Consider the following 16,709-nt stretch of genomic DNA (forward strand, 5'->3'; position numbering starts at 1 on the left):
CAAAAGGGGACTTATTAGATTGGCGTATATCATCAGAGGCTGGATAGTCCTACAATGGCTGTCCATGGGAGAGCCAGAGAAGCTAGTAACTTCTCAGTTCAATGAGTTCAGGGGCTCAGAACAATGAAACAGCTCCAGTCTGAGGCCAAGGCCTGCAAGCTCCTAGAGAATCATTGGTGAGAGTCCAGCATGAAAGATGAGAAAGCTGGAGGCTGATGTCCATGGGAAGTGGCAGAAGCAACAGACTGGATGCCCTGCTCAAGAAGGATTACGCTTGCACAGCACTGGTGGGTTTCCTCCTTGTCCTGTTTTGTCCCATTGGGTCCCTAGCCAGTTGACTGTACCACCCACATTAGGGCAGGTCTCCCCTCAGTTTGCTGGCCTACATGCCCATCATCTCTGAAAACGTACTCACGAACACACTCAGAAATGTGTTTCACTAATTTGCTAGGTTTCTCTCAATCCAACCAAATTGACAATCAAGATTAACCATCAGACGATCTGAAAATCTTATACTCCATATATAATATTGAAATCAAGTTGATTTGTGTATGATGAATTAGAGTGAAATGACCATAATTCTAAATGTTCATTTAAAGAATTGTGCATATATATATATATATATGCAAACCTATTGCTATTTTTACTTTCCACCAATCCCTGTTCATTTTATTCCTTTTTAATATTTTATTTCACTGTACTTTGAATAAAAGTGGAGATAGTGCAGAATGCAGTTTTAGATGTAAAATCAGCAACATATGTCATTAATTTATTTTAATTAACTTCTTATTTTAGAGTAGTATCAGATTTACAGAAATGTTGCAGAGGTAATACAAAAGGACATAGGTATTCATACCTAGTCACCCTGTTGTTAATATCTTACATTAGTATGGCACACTCTTCACAATTAATGAACCAACATTGATAAGTTTTCGAAGCCTGTGTCTGATTCAGATGTCCTTTGTTTTGACCTGATGTCCTTTTTTCTACTCCAACATCCCATTCAGGATACCACAGTAAATTTAGTTAACATGTTAGCTTCTTTTGGTCTTAACAATTCTCAGACTTTGTCTGTTTCTGATGACCTTAATGGTTGTGAGAAGTACTAACTATGTATTTCGTAGGATGTACCTCAGTTGGGATTGTCTGATTCTGTCTTCACAATTAAACTAGAGCTATGAGGTTTTAGGAGGAAGACCGCATAGGTAAAGCACCATGCTTATAAACCATATCAGAGGTATACATGCTATCAGTATGACTTAGCATCGTTGATAGTATTCTTGATCACTTGGAAGGGGTAGTGGTTTTCAGATTTCTCCTCAGTGAGGTTACTTGTCTCTGCTCCCCACCCTTTTATATTGTTCTCTTTGAAATGAATTTACTACGCGCAGTCTGTGTGTGTGGAGCTGAAGTAACACTCCACCCCCCTGAGGAAGGAACTCTGTGTAATTTATTTTAAATTCTTCTGTGTTTATATCTTCTCCCCCTTTAATTTATATATTCAATTATTTCTGTTAATATGGACTCATTGCTGTTTCCTTAGTTCTTTGACCTACAATCCCATGCTACTGTACTTATATTTTACCCACTCTTCCAGCCGTGGCCATTGAAAACTCCTTCATTTGGCCTCTGTGTCCCTCTGATATAGCCCCATCATCCTTAGTTCTTATTTTTGAGTTCTTCCCTACTTTCTGGCATTATACGATGACCTTCAATAAGCACACATATTTTTCACCCACAGTTCTAAATTAGTCATTTTTTTTTCAAAAAGATATGAGTTCTTTGATTGGGATGGTGTTAGAAACTACTACTTTTAATACTTAAGGCTTTGCTACTTTAAGACCATCTCAGCTGGAAGAGCAAGGAGATATATGTGAAGCACATTCATGTTTATATAACACACATATAACCCATGTATAAATGCATGTTTGTATACCTCTCTGTATCTGTCAGTATCTATATTAAGTTAAACGTGAGTTCATACTGTTGTCTCCTGCTCTAATCCATGATCACATGGATAATTCTGACGTTCTCCCCCTGCTCATCTGCATCTCTCACTCCAATAGTGAAAAAAGTTGGCTCCCATTATCTGCTATATGTTTACTTAGTTGTGCACTTCCAGTACGCATGTGAAGTTATTTCAGAATTATTAACCCATTTCCCTGTGCAAAACAACTTTATTATGTAGAATACAGTGTTTTTGTAAGGTTCCTTTTGCCTTCGGTATTACAGACTCATTCTTTTTTTTGGGGGGGTGCTGGGGATTCATTCATTTTTTAAAGTGACGTAACTGAACATCTTTCTCTCTCTCTTCAGTGAGATTATTTTATGTGCTTCAAACACAGTTACGTTCCCTTTATCATAGTCTGCATTTCATCCTGGAATGAAATACTCAAGTTATCTCTTTCTCCTTGTGTGAATTTCAGTTATTGTTTCTTTTAAGGAATTGATCTATTTCATTTAAGTCACAGAATTGTTCTTCAATATTCCCTTTAGTATCCTTTTATTGTTCGTTGGTTCTGTAGCAATGACCTCGTTTTCATTTGTGATATTGATCTCTTCTGTCTCTTCTATTTTTTCCCTAGGTTTGTGTGGCTAAACCTTCATTTTATTTTTTTCAAGAACTAAGTATAAATTTTATTGATTTTTCTCTATGTTTTTTGTACTTTTCATTTCATTGATTTCCACTGTAATTTTTATTGTTTATTTTCTTCTGCTTCCTTTAGGCCTAATTCGCTCTCCCCCCCTCTAGTTTCTATAAGATCTTATTTCAGATCTTCCATCTTTATAAACATATGAATTTAATACTATACATTTCAATTTGATCGAAATTTCACTGCATCCCATGATCTCATTGTAAAAAGCTGCTAAATACCTAGTACTGTGCTCCCTGCCAAGTTCATTGCTGTGCATGTATAACTATTTTCTGTGATAACTTCTATATAAATTAACAGCCTCTCGTTTTTCTTCAGTGTCTACAGTAATATAATATGATTAGGAACAAAAGCATAAAGTTCCCTATCATTAACATAATTCTAAGTAATTGTAAATGTATTCAATATTTTAAATGCATCAGGGAATTGCATGTTCAATATTTTCCAAAGGTCATGTATACTTATTTAAACATTTTAATTTTAATATAATGTTCATTTCACATAATTTGCAACAGTTAATATAGAATAGCTTGGCAAAAAGTGAATGGGATTCTAGCCAGTTTGAACAATTCTGTTTATTGCCTACTACTTCTACAATGTTCAGGATAATCTGATATTCATGATATCATAGAGCCAAATATAATTATAGACTTTTCGCAGTTTAGGAGATTGTATTTTATATTGAACACTCTTTGTGGAGACCCCATAGTTGTGGAAGTGGGTTATAGTGCTTTTTAAACTATTTTTGTATAGTGCTAGTTGACACAACTTCCAGAGAATGCACAATAACCAATTTTGCAATTTGTTCTTACATTGAATTGAATATCCTCTCTGGACCCACCCCAAATCATTTTTGAATCAATTTATCTACAACATGATATTCATATCTAGATTACTCATTACAATGTTTAACTGACTGCCTACACATTTGTAAAGGAAATAGGATAGGTGGGAGAAAGAATATTTAATAAATGCTTCTTTTCTCTCCATATCACTAGAGCAGATTCAAATATTCGTACATCTTAGACTCTCCTGTCTTCATGGTTTGAAGGAGACTTTTATATAAAACATATGACTCGGAAGGCATGTTTCAATATAAACTATAATCATGGTTTTAATCTTTCAATTTTATGTATTTCAAATATATTTTCAAATATTAGTAAAGCATGACCCTTTAGCAATAGCAACTGCTTGTCATGTTAGTCACTGGAGATAGTATAGGTCACCTTATTTGAACATTTTGCTATGCAGAAAATATTATTTTAAGCCCTTCACATGTATTAGCAAATTTACCTGAACAGCCCTGTAGACTGTGTTTTTATTATCTTTACTTTCTGAATACAGGACAAGAGGCCCCTGATGCCACCATGATAGGCAGGTCCCTGATATCAGCCCAAACATCTGATTTCAGGGTCCCTGCCTTTCCCCACCCTGCAGTGCTGCAGAATCCAACCTTCCTCAGACAGTAGCTTTAAAACAGTGAGGAGACCAATATCTGTTTAGTATCCAGGTATAACAGTTTGTGGACTGGTACTGCTTGGCCTCAAGAGGGCAAGCTTTACAAATCCAGTCCTGCCAAACAGTGAAGAAAAGGCCTTGCATTTCCTCACTAATTTATCCAGGAGTTCTTTGGAGCCCAAGATCATCAAGTGTTCACAGATTTTCCAATGTGTGTGGATATAGCGTTTTGAGTCAGTGAGAAGTGCATTTCAAGAGCTACTACACATTATTTAAATGTATATTAGTGGTTGATATATTTTATATTACAAATACCATAGTCAGAATTCCCAGACTCTAACTCTTTAAAAAGAAAAACATGAGACCAGACCCAGCATTCTTGTCATAATTGGACAAGATACTCTGAAAAGCAAGAAACTGGGTCAATAATTTCCCTTTTCCTCCAATTAGGCATTAAAATGTTTTTAAGCATCCTTTTTACCCCAGGAATTGTTCAACTGGAGAGTGAAATGCTCAATACACTCAGTATGCTCTCCATTTCATTTAGAATACTGATCAGGCGAGTCTGTGTTAAACTACGTTAATAAGCATCCCTAAGATTTCAGTGTTTTTTGTTTGTTTATGTCATGTAAAATCTCATGAATTTGTCTCTAGGCAGCTGTCTCCCATATGAGATTTTGGAGTCCAGGCTGCTTCTGTCTTATGGTATCCCATTTCATCTGCTGCTTCTGTAATTTCTGAACAAGGGAAGAGAGGACTGGACAGGCTGCACCAGCCATTAAATGCTTTGACCCTGAAGTAGCACACCTCACTTGTGTTCACAAGGCATTGGCCAGTCATGAAGCCCTACCTGCATATGTGGGAGATAGGGAAGTAGAAGCTCACTGTGTTCCCAGAAGAAGAACAAACCAGATCTTTCTATCTTATGTATAATACTCTTTCTAAAGGACTAAGTGGGGAGTAAGCAAACACATTTGTATTGTGAAAGGTACGTGGAGTTATTCCAGTAGTTATAAGAAAATTAATACTATGACTCCTTTTTACATACAGAAAAGCTAAAACTCAGTTTTCTAGTGTCAAATATGTTAAAGACAGTGTTTTCCTTACCATGTGTTTTCAAATTTGAACCAGGTTGTTCAACCTTGGTGTTGGTGACAATTGTTTGTTGTGTAGGACTTTTCCATACATAGCAGCATAGAATGCTATGCACCCTTGACTCCACCCACCAGATACCAGTAGCCAAACCCTCACCTGCACACACCCAGATATGACAGCCAAGATGAAGGGACAATGGTAGAAAGTTTCAGTTTCTTTGTGACATGGGGCAAGGAAAAGGCAGAGGTACATGGTTCAAGACGGACAGTGTCCTCTAGGGTGAATGCCCCAGAGGATTTCCCCTTGAGTGTCTGGGAAATCAATGAGACAGACCTCTGTGCATTCTGAAAAGAAGAGGCTCAGGCAATAGGAAGGGAGGGGAAAAGAAGAGGCTGCAGTTTAGCAATTTAAGGGTTGGGAAGAAATGGGAGGAAGTGGGGTTGGGAGCAGTAAAAATGACCTGGGAAAGCACACAGGAAGCTCAGTTGGCACTGAGTTCTCTGGCTGATCCAGGCTTTCATGCTTTGATGGTTTATTCAAGTGCCTGGTTAGGAGTAGAGTCTGGGCAGACAACTTAGCTCTGCCACTGTTGGCTGTGCTATCTGGGATAATTAACTTTCACTCTGAACCTCTTTAATCTATGCCATGGAAGTTTTATTGATATGTAAATAAAACAAAACATGCTGAGCAGTGGCAGGGTGCTTAGCCCAGGGTAAGTGCTCAGTAAAAGGCAAGCTCTTCCTGTCTTCCAGTGGCAGGTAGCAGATGGCTGTGGCTGTGGAGTGCTACTCGGGCAACTTGCATAGTGCATGAAAGCATTGAGTCATATAAAAATTACATTCCCTGCCTTTATAATTATGTCAAAATGCATCCTAATGTTATGTATAACTAAAAAGAACTAATAAAAATTATAAAAAGATATACTGGGGGGGTGGGCAAAAACTAGCGTCAAATCTGGTTGGATTTGAATCTAGACCAGACTCTGACCTGCCCCTGCCAAAAGTGAGGTTTTGATCTTGCCAAGTAACCTTTATAAGTCTCAATTTTCTCACCTTTAAAAGTCTTATTAAAATATACCTCAAAGGGGTTTCGTAAAGATTAATGTGACCATTAGACACACTGTATATGCCACTCAGCATAGCTTCCAGCATAGATTAAGTTCAGTAAGTTCTAGACACTGTTACTGGGACTCCAACAATTATATATATAGGTATATATTTCTTTGATGAAAATTTCTCACACTGGTGATCTATGAAACAATTTAGCTCCACAAAAAGATATTATATTCTTGCTAGGAATGGTGGCACATGCCTGTAATCCCAGCTACATGAGAGGCCAAGGCAGGAGGTTGTAAATTTGAGGTCAAATTGGGCAACTTAGACTTATTTTCAAAATAAAATTGGGAAGGGGTTGGAGATATTGCCCAGTGGTACAGTGCTTGCCTAGCATGTGAGAGAGTGCCCTGGGTTCAGTGTCTAGTACCACAAAAAAGTCCATCAGCCAACCAATTAATAAAATTACATTTGTGTTATGGGTAAGGCACTGGCTAGACACTGAGCTGGTTAAAAAAGGAATGTGATATAATACCTGTTTTGAAGGTGTTCACAATCTAATGGGGCGAGCAAACATGTACATATTAGCAATTGTAAAAAAGGGAAGGAGGGAGGAACTGTCACTGGAGAGATCCATAGATTCCCAGGAAGCTGAAACTTGAAGGATGAGAAATATTTCAAAGGCAGAGAATTGGAAGAAAGGTGCCTGAGAATTACTATGCAGAAACGCAGGATATGAAAATGCTTGATGCATTTGAAGAATATCTAATTTTGCGTGTTGGAAAGGGGTTGGTGTTGCTAACAATAATTAGATTCTTGATTCTTGATTGTGGTTTTCCTTCTTAAATGACGGGCAACTTCTCATTCACTTGCATATTTCACACATACCCTCATAGTGCCTGGGTAAGCTCCAGTGAAATCAAAGATGTTCCCTCATTAGATTTTAATTTCCCAAATATCCTCAGGTTTATTGCCTACTTTGTGTGATGGGTTTGTTTGATAGTGCCATCCCAATTAACATGCCTAGGTGTCCTACTGCCAGAGTTTCAGAAATAATAATAGCATGAATTTTTGAAGTTTCCTAGCAATTTACTTGGCTCTAAATAATTCATCCTTTCATACTAGATTCAGCAAAACTGTAACAATAAGCACCTCCCAAGCTTTTGTTTCTGGCTGATAATTATGAATTTTCTGTCATGGCATAGTAAGAAAGGAAAGCTTTCTCTGTCTTTGTGAGGGAAACCACCTGGTAGTGGAGGTCTAACAAAGAGGTCATCGCCCAGCAAAGGCGGCGGCAGGTGCAGAAGTATGTCAATGCCAAAGAAGGAATGAGGGAAAGGCTGGCGACCTGTGTCCTCACTGGATGAATTCTTGTGGATCGTTCATTTTTGACCTCTCCATCAATAAAGGAGGAGGAGAAGGAAAAGGAGAAGGAGGTTGTGGGGGGAGAGGAGGAGGAAAAGAAGACCGGATGAGGGAGGAGGAGGAAGGCGAGATGATGTGGAAATGTCACACTGGCACAAATGCACTTTAAAGTCAGCGGTGTTGCTGCAGGGGACTGATCCTGAAATGTATTTGGAGTCAGTTTTATTTCAGCAATAAGACAAGTAAGTCAAACAAAAGCATGAGTCCCAAGGAATATCATCTCATTGTCTACTGTGTGTTATTCAATATAGCAATAATAATATGGCTATAACAGTTTTATCTTGCTCTCTCAGACCATCAGGTTTCTCCTCACTACTAAACTATTTGGCTGACCTACTTTCACACCCAGGTACCACCTTGGTTCTTTCTTTTGTTCTTTCTTCTTTTTCACTGCATTTATACATGTATGTATGCTGTGTATCTTGGCATTCTCTCCCATCTAAAGCTACACAGTTGAGAGCTCTTTGTTTTCCTAATTGCTATATCCCCTTCTCCTAGTGCAGTGCCCGACAAATACTGCACACTTGTAGACTATTTATTGAATTAACTTCAATTCTGGAATTCTATGATTTGCTAATTTACAAGTGTGTGGACATACATCCCTTCTGATAGAAGGCCTGAGTTTATGGGCCAGACAACTCTAGATAAGTGTGTTGTTTATGGCTCAGAAGCAAGGAAACTACTCATCCCTGTGACCTCACCAACATTCTGTTCTATCCAAATTAGATGTAAAGTTTCAAGTAAAAAAAAAAAAAAAAAAAAAAAGCATACCACCTCTTTGTCGTGACTAGTTTGCATATCTGCTAAACTATTAAACAGAGAGCCTGCTGTAAATATGCAGTTAAAAAACCCCTTGGAGGTTGTATAAGTAATTAATATTCAGTAGCTTATGACTATGTCAAATTAATCACCTCACAATCAGACATGTGGATAAACTAAGAAATTGGGTAAACTATGTAAAGGGAAATAAATATGTGCACTTTGATCCCTAGATGGCGATGTATGTAGGACACTGTACCAAACTATCATTTAGAACAAGAGCAGTTGGGAAATCATGGCTAAGAAAGAATCCATGTGCAAATATTCTAAGAAAAAAAATAACTTGGGAGCCATAAACCTAAAAAAAAAATAGATGAAAGACAAAATATCTTTGCACTGAGAATACCAGTCTCTTATTTAGCTATTACTGCCTGACTTATCCACCCTTCCCCAAGCACCAGCCATGATGAATATCTTGCCATTGTTTTTTTTGCACATATTTTATTTGTTCTAATTAGTTTATATGACAGTAGAATGCACTTTGATACACCATATATAGTTGGGGTATAAATTCTCATTCTTCTGGTTGTACATGATGTAGAATCCTACTGGTCGTATAGTTATATATGTACCTAGGGTAATAATGTCTGATATATTCTACTATCCCTTCTCTCCCCACACCCCCTCCCCTCCCTTCACTCTCATCTACCTAAAGTACTTCTTTTCTTCCCTAGCCCCCCACCCTGCTTATTATGAATTAGTATCCACATATCAGAGAAAACATTCTGCCTTTGGTTTTTTGAGATTGGCTTATTTCGCTTAGCATGATATTCTCCAGTTCCATCCATTTACTGGCAAATGCCATAATTTCATTCTTCTTTAAGGCTAAGTAATAGTCCATCATGCTACTGTCTTCTTATACATTTATTTTTTTCATTCATCTGTTGAAGGGCACCTAGTTTAGCTATTGTAAGTTGAGCTGCTATAAACATTGCTGAATGCTGACAGAAACAGTTGTTCAATTTTCCATTGAGGGTTTTTTTTTTCTTTTCTTCTCTAGCATCTCTACCATTTTTGAAACCAAGTATTTTTCATGCATCGGTTTATTGAAACTGTGATATATTAATGGTATTTTGCAGTTTTGTTATGTATTCTTATATTTTTAATATTTTTCTTTGTATATATTTTTTGTCTTTTTTCCTGGATTCTCTATCTTTTCTCCCACTAATGGCCAATCTCTATCAATTCCTCTTCCACTCTTCCTATAGATTTTTACTTCTGGCTTCTCTCCTCCTCCCTCATGGACACATCGTCATACAACACTTCTGTTCTCTCTTTGTCCAACATTTGAAATTATAAACCCTTTTGGCAAATTTACAGTATATATTGTAGACAATAATTGCCATTCTTTTTGTGATTTCCTTGAAATCTCTTAAATGTTACATGTGCTTGAAAATGTTGCATCTGCTTGATCAGTTCATATGCCATAACCTATACAAATTCTGTCTATAAGATCCAGTTCAAACACCCCTTCTTAATCATCTCTTTCCTAAATCACTTGATGGATTTATTTGCAGTTTCTTCTACTTGCCTTATCTATTTGTGTGAGTACCTAGTACAGAATCTCACTGCATTAATTTGTGACTTTGTACTTCAACTCTGTTGGTTCCTTGAGGATAAGAGATGTGTTAATTATTGTTGTACCTCTAAAACCAAACCTGATGTCTTCTTATAATGAAGTGTCCTCTCATAATTTTATCTATATGGAAAATGTATCATCTGTTTAAATTAAGAAAATAATTGTTGTGTTGTGCATGCTGTAATGTTGATTTCAAACTCCCAAAGATCCTAGAAACTCAATTAAGAAGAACTTGTTCACATAAAACAGAGTGTCTTCAATATACAGACTATGATCCTAATTTTGATACCTTTCTGGGTAATATTTAGGTATTGAACAAATATTTAATTCCAAAATACAGTTATTTATTAATTGTTTCTTAAATATCTTAGAAGTTGCCCTTCTTTTTTTTTTTTCTAATAGCATGGTATATTTATTTTTAAAAAATAATTTAATATTTAATAATGACTAAATTCTGCCTTGTATTAGTATTTTTAGATTTACAAATTTCACATATCTGCCTGGCCTTTCAGTTAGGTAGGAGTATATTGAATCTGCCTGGGAAGAGGGTTGTCATTCATGTTGGTAAACCCTGATCTTAGGAGAGCTCAGCCTTGTAAGTGCTACTTTGGGTAAGACCATCTTTGGATTCTTTTGGGCCTTAATGAATAGAAATTGCAGAATGTTAAAAGACAATCCAAGGCTTACACCTTCCCTCTACTCCCTGAACTACAATGCTAAGTACTCCACAGCCAGCCCCTGTAGGATTTCCAACCTTCTGCTCCAGTTGAGACTTTTCAATACCCATGTGCTTCTGCTCCTCAGGGCTGGCAGCGCTGCCTTGGAAAAGCAGAGACCTCGGGGTACAGTCACCCCCACACGTAGCTCCAGCAGGGAGAGGGTGTTCTCATCACTTCTATTTACATTCCCTGGGTAGAATCTGGTGTCCATGGTAGCATCCAATAATAATTTCCTGTTGCCTTATTTGGAATGAAAAAGGACTACCCTCTCCCTAATATTTATAGAAATATGAAATACCAGCAAGTATTAAATGTCAGCTTTGCTGACATTTCTTTTTCTTCCCTCACTGTGGTGGCAGTTCAGTACTGGGAATGGGCATCTGGACAGGAACCATTACCTTCCTGTTCCTGTGAGAAGAAAAATCATTACTTGATCCATCAGGGGTCTTAGATATCATGTGTGGAATTTCTCACATTTTTCTAATATGGCACTTGATAAGTATTGAGTGAATCGAATTGTTATTTTTCACAGGACCTTATTTCCTGTTTTTCAATTTATCACAGTACATAGGTAATTAAAATATTTGCTAAATAAAATTGAGTTGTCATCTAAAGAACTCCTGAAATCAATATAATCAAAATTTTACCCTTCTGAATTTTTTTATGCTTTATTGTGAGGAAAAAATATAATGCATTCATTTCTCTGCAGATTCAGTTCCCCAAGAAGCCAGTGGTGTGTTTCAGGGCTTCAGTCCCTCTCCTGGAGACTCACATTCTCTTGCCAGAACATCTGAATGAACTTTTGATTCTTTAATTTTGTCCTTGTCTCCCATAGCAAATATAACTGTGTTTGCAGCTAGAATCCAGACTTTAGTGTGGGTGGGAGGTTAGGCAAAATAAAATAATTCTCATCTCCTGGGCCATACTTCTAGAGAGAAGGAGGTTATTTCAAATATTCAAATTAAGCAGAATTTAATGTCACTGATTGGGATAAGTTTTCTAGACCACACAGGAGTTACTCTTTTTCTACTTAGCAGAATCCATGGGGAGATCATCCTGTGTTATGTAGAAAACTATGTCCTCTGCTATGTAGTTTTGTAAACTTCATTTACAAAATAATAATAACGAATGTTGGATAGGTGATTCATGGAGTGTCATTTGAAATGGAAGACAGAAGAGAGTTCCTATAATTATTTCATATTTAGATCATAATACAATATAAAGATGAATAATAAATCCTTGAAGAATATTCTGGGACAACTGCCACAATAATCAGAGTATATTTTTGGTTAGAAAGTTTCAAAGCACAGATCAAAATTGATTGATGGATATGGGAGCATGTTTATTTTCCTCATTTTCAAAATCCTAAGTCAGTTGCCCTCAAAGTCAGTGTTGTTCACTGGGAACAGCAGATAGGCTGCTCTTTGAAGCACTTTTCCAAACTATGAAAAATTATGTTATGAAGATGGTTTTAACTTGGAAAAATTATGTGAGTTATTTTAACTCTAAAAGTTATCTGAGTAACTATCATCTGAATGGGTTCCCCCAAAATAGTCCAGGAATTGACATCTAGGCACTATCCATCCAGCTTGGGATTCTAACATCTCATGACAGTTGCCAAATATTCTCAGGTATTTTATTGATTTTGATTACTTGGTTAATGACAGCTGGCTTCCTTATTTAGAACTTAATTTAGAATTAGCCACAGTGAGTCTAGCTCAATTCCAGAGTATTTTCCTAGCAGGCAGAGCTTTAATCCCTAGCACCCCCCAAAATTAAATTAAATTAAAAATTTAAAAGGAATTACCCACAAGAGACATTTCGCAAAAGTTTCAATGGGATGAGAAACTGTGGACTTTGTTTCATGGTGTGTACTAAGAAGATCTGAGGCTGCTCCTATTTCTCAGAAGGTGTGAAGCTAATTCCCAAGGCAGAGTTTTTGTTTCTTAAGGCACTGACATCATCACACTATTCAAACCAGAATGCCACTTTTCTTGATTAATCTGTTTTTCCTATTGATAAGAACAAATTGTGGTCTAATCAATGATGAATATTATGCAATCCCTCTGGATGCTATTTTCTAATTTTAAGAATAATTTCCCATTGCTCTTCTTTAATTTCCAGGACCACTCATTGAGAACTTATTCTATAACTTTGTTTCTGACACTGGTTCATTTTGAGAGACAACATGGGAGAAAATTGGCCCGGAAAAAATTGTTTCTTCTGTTTGCTCTCACAATCACTTTTTAAATCTTTCTCCCTCACTGATTCTCCTCTTTTAAACTCAGCTGCAAACATTCTCCTCCCTCTCCATAGCACCGTGCAGAGTATTACTCATTATTGTCTCAGGAGTCATATTATTTTTAGGAGCTCAGTCAGGAGTTTAGGAAGACAGCTTGAACATATGCTATAATTCAAATTAAGAAAACCCTACCTCTTAGGCTATCTGACTTCTGACACTGCAGCCCAGAGAGGCAAGTGAGAATGCAGACAATTGAAAGCTCACCACCACCCATGACACGTGGCCCAGAAGGGCTTCAGTGACTTCTGTTTCACTGCTGCCTGAAGGTCTCTCCTCATAAGCGTGTTCTGCATAGGCTTTGTCTCTTTTTCTCCTCCCCACGAGATGCTCATCCATGCTCATCCAGAACAGAATAGTCTCCAGTACAGAAGGTTTTCTTGCACGGCTCCCAGATAATGTGGAGGCGTCAGGAGCAGTCGATTTGCTTTCCAAACAGCAGCTTGTCAGAGGAGTATCAGAGCCAGTGGGATCTTCTCCTTATTGCTTCTTCTTTAAAAATAGAAACACTACCTCTGGTAACCGATTGTAACCTACTGCAGGGTTTCCCCTGGAATATTCTATTTTGGAGCAGAGGCTCTGTGAGAGTGATGGAGGGGGTGGGACAAGGGGAATTCTGTTTACTTCTCTGGGGAAGACAAACACACAATGGTATTCAGCTAAAACACAGGGACATCCAACAAACACTCTGGTGGCTCTTGTGGTGTTTGTTGGCAGAAGACAATTTCATGTACTGTGGAATCTCAGTAGTACTCTTAAAGCTATTACATGGCTGGATACCAGCATGGTGGTGTATTTAATATCTCTCTCTCTCTCTCTCTGTCTTTTACTCTCTCTCTCTATATATATGCCCACACATGTGTATTGATACTCTATAAACCAGAATTTTCTACTCAGAAAGCTTATGATAAAATGCAGCCCACTTTCTTGAATACTTCTCCCTGCTTATGTGTTGAAGACACACCTTCTGCAGGGCACTTGTTGAGAAGGTCCTTCATTTTGCATCCACTTAATTAGGCCTGATATTTCTCCATCAGTCAATACTGTGACCTCAAGCAAATTTTGATACAGAATTAGACTGGTGCTTCTTCAATTCCATTTATATTTTTTGGACCACAAAAATGACAAAACTATCATCCAACACCACATTTGACTTGAATGTAGATGGTAGAGTCAGTACACCATCATAGAGCCTAGTGAAGATTATAAATAGGAGACAGCAAAGGGTTGGGTTGCTCACTCCACAATAAATGTTATGGTTATAAAACTTAGTTTATTAAAATATGTTTTGCCCCAATTGTTACAAATGATGAACTATAGCAGTTCTGAGCTGAAAGAGAATATGTAGCTGTATACTGTATATATCCTGTATGCAATGTATTTTTGAAGACACACTGACAATTATCCTGCTTTTTGATAACCTAATTAAGGTGCAGCAAGCATCTGGATGTGTTCCTTACCATTCTTAGCCTGACTTTTTCTCCAATTCATGGTTGAATCATTAGTTTTTCCTCTGCCTTTCTTTCTTTATAGATCTTTTTGCATAGAAACAAAGAGATAATAATATCATTCTTACTAATTACTTCAGTAGAAGGTGGAGAGATGTGTTTCATTAAAAAATGATATTGATTAACTTTTTCTAGCAACATGTCAAATGTGAAGATTAAAGGCATCTAGACAATTCACTGTTGGCCCTTGGGAATTGACAAGTAATAAGATAGGTGATTTGTTGAAGGTTTATCTCATAGTGTAACACAAAAATTAAGAGTATTGCATTTTAAAAAAATTGAAACAAGCCAAGTTACTGGCATGTTTAGGCATGTGTGCACACAGGTGCATGTTAAAAATATCTAGGCAGTCTCTATGGTAAGTGTCCTTTTCAATGAGAAGTTATGACATACATTTTTTTTGGAATACAATTACCTTTGACTATTAATTTTATTTTTACTTATATTCACTAGTGATTTCTATGGCCTTTAAAGTTATGCTTAGTTATATTGCATATCAATATTTCCCATTTTTAATTGAGTTTGGGTAAATTCTTAGAGACAAACATTTATCCAGTGCTGCTTGTGTGCCAAGTACCCTGCTTCTCAAATAAAAAATGATTTGAGGACTGGGAATGCCTAGCTTATAAAAGATCACTTTGACGCAGAGCTCTGTACTGTTCATATATTTGAAAAACTAAGGAAAAGAGATTCACTTTACACAGTGTAGTTCTGGAGGCAATAATGTTTCTTTTCATTCATAAGAATCTTCCATATGCCAATAACTGCCATAGATCCTGGAGATATCAGAGTAAATAAGGCATGACTTGTAAGATGCAAACTGTCTATTGAAAATAGTTTGAAGCTTCAGGGAAAACAATTTTAGATTACAAGCTATATTTCCTAAGAATTAGAACTGTCCAAAAGTGTAACAAAGTGTCTTGTGGGTTCTCATCACTTAATTTGACTGTGATTCTCCAGGATGGGATATGGTGGAGGCAGAGTTAAGAATAATGGAATTAGTAGCAGCTTAATGGTGGACTTGAGTGAGTGAATAGGGCACCATCAAGGTACAGACATCAAGCTAGGGTCAGCAGAAGGAAAGCAATGTAAGGGAAAACCCAGAAGCTGGGTCAGAGCAATACATCTCAAGGCAGAGGATGGTTCTTGGCAGTCCAGGAAGTACATGGTGAAGGCTGCAGGCCTACCCTCAAAGCCTGTGAGAGATGCTGTTTTAGTTAGTATGAGCTAAAAAGATCGCAAAGTCCCTAACGAAAGCCAGAAAAGCTAATAGCATAGCTGCATTTAGCAAATAGAAATATAAGCCACCCAATTTTAGATAAACAACTTATAATTTCTTTTGATTTAAGTATGTCTTAAATATGGTATGGGGCATGTGTATACTATCACTTTTCATTATCTGAAATTCAAAGTTAACTGGGTAAATTGTATGTTATTTGACAACACTAACCAAAGTAACGTTAGCAGGATGTGGGAGGAGATCCACTCATAGGCTTAAGTTAAAGCTATTTACTAAATAGTATTTATGGGGTACCTACTATGCACCAGTAGCCATGCCCAACTTGGGGAGTAAAAGAGTAAACTAACCATCGTTTTTCTGCTCCATGAGGTACTGCCTAGTGGGAGAATAAGGCCACCCTCTAAGGTCTGAGATGGAGAAAGCATAGGGTATTGGGAGAGAACACAGTAGATTTTGAATGCATTTCGGAGGGATCAAGAACTCTTCCCCTAAGATATCACTTTAGTTCTTTTTAAAAATGACTTTATCAATGTGTAATTGACATAAAAATTAATATACTTATTCAATGTATGCAATTTAATGAGTTTGGACATCTGCAAATACCTGTGATTCTACTGCCATAGTCAAAGCAATAGACATACCCAACACCGCCCAAAGTTTTCTTTTGTCTCTTTCCTAATTCTTTTTGTGATAAGAACACTTTTTATGAGCTTCATCCTCTCATATTTAATAAATGTATATTTGAAAGGCACAATGTCTTCTTGTTAACACTAGCTGCAATGTTGAACTTTTGACATCTAGAACTTTTTCATCTATCATAAGTAAAATTTTATGCCCATTGAACAACTTCCAATTCCAATT

This window comes from Sciurus vulgaris, assembly GCF_902686455.1.
Source record: "Sciurus vulgaris genome assembly, chromosome: 7".
Lineage (NCBI taxonomy): Eukaryota > Metazoa > Chordata > Mammalia > Rodentia > Sciuridae > Sciurus > Sciurus vulgaris.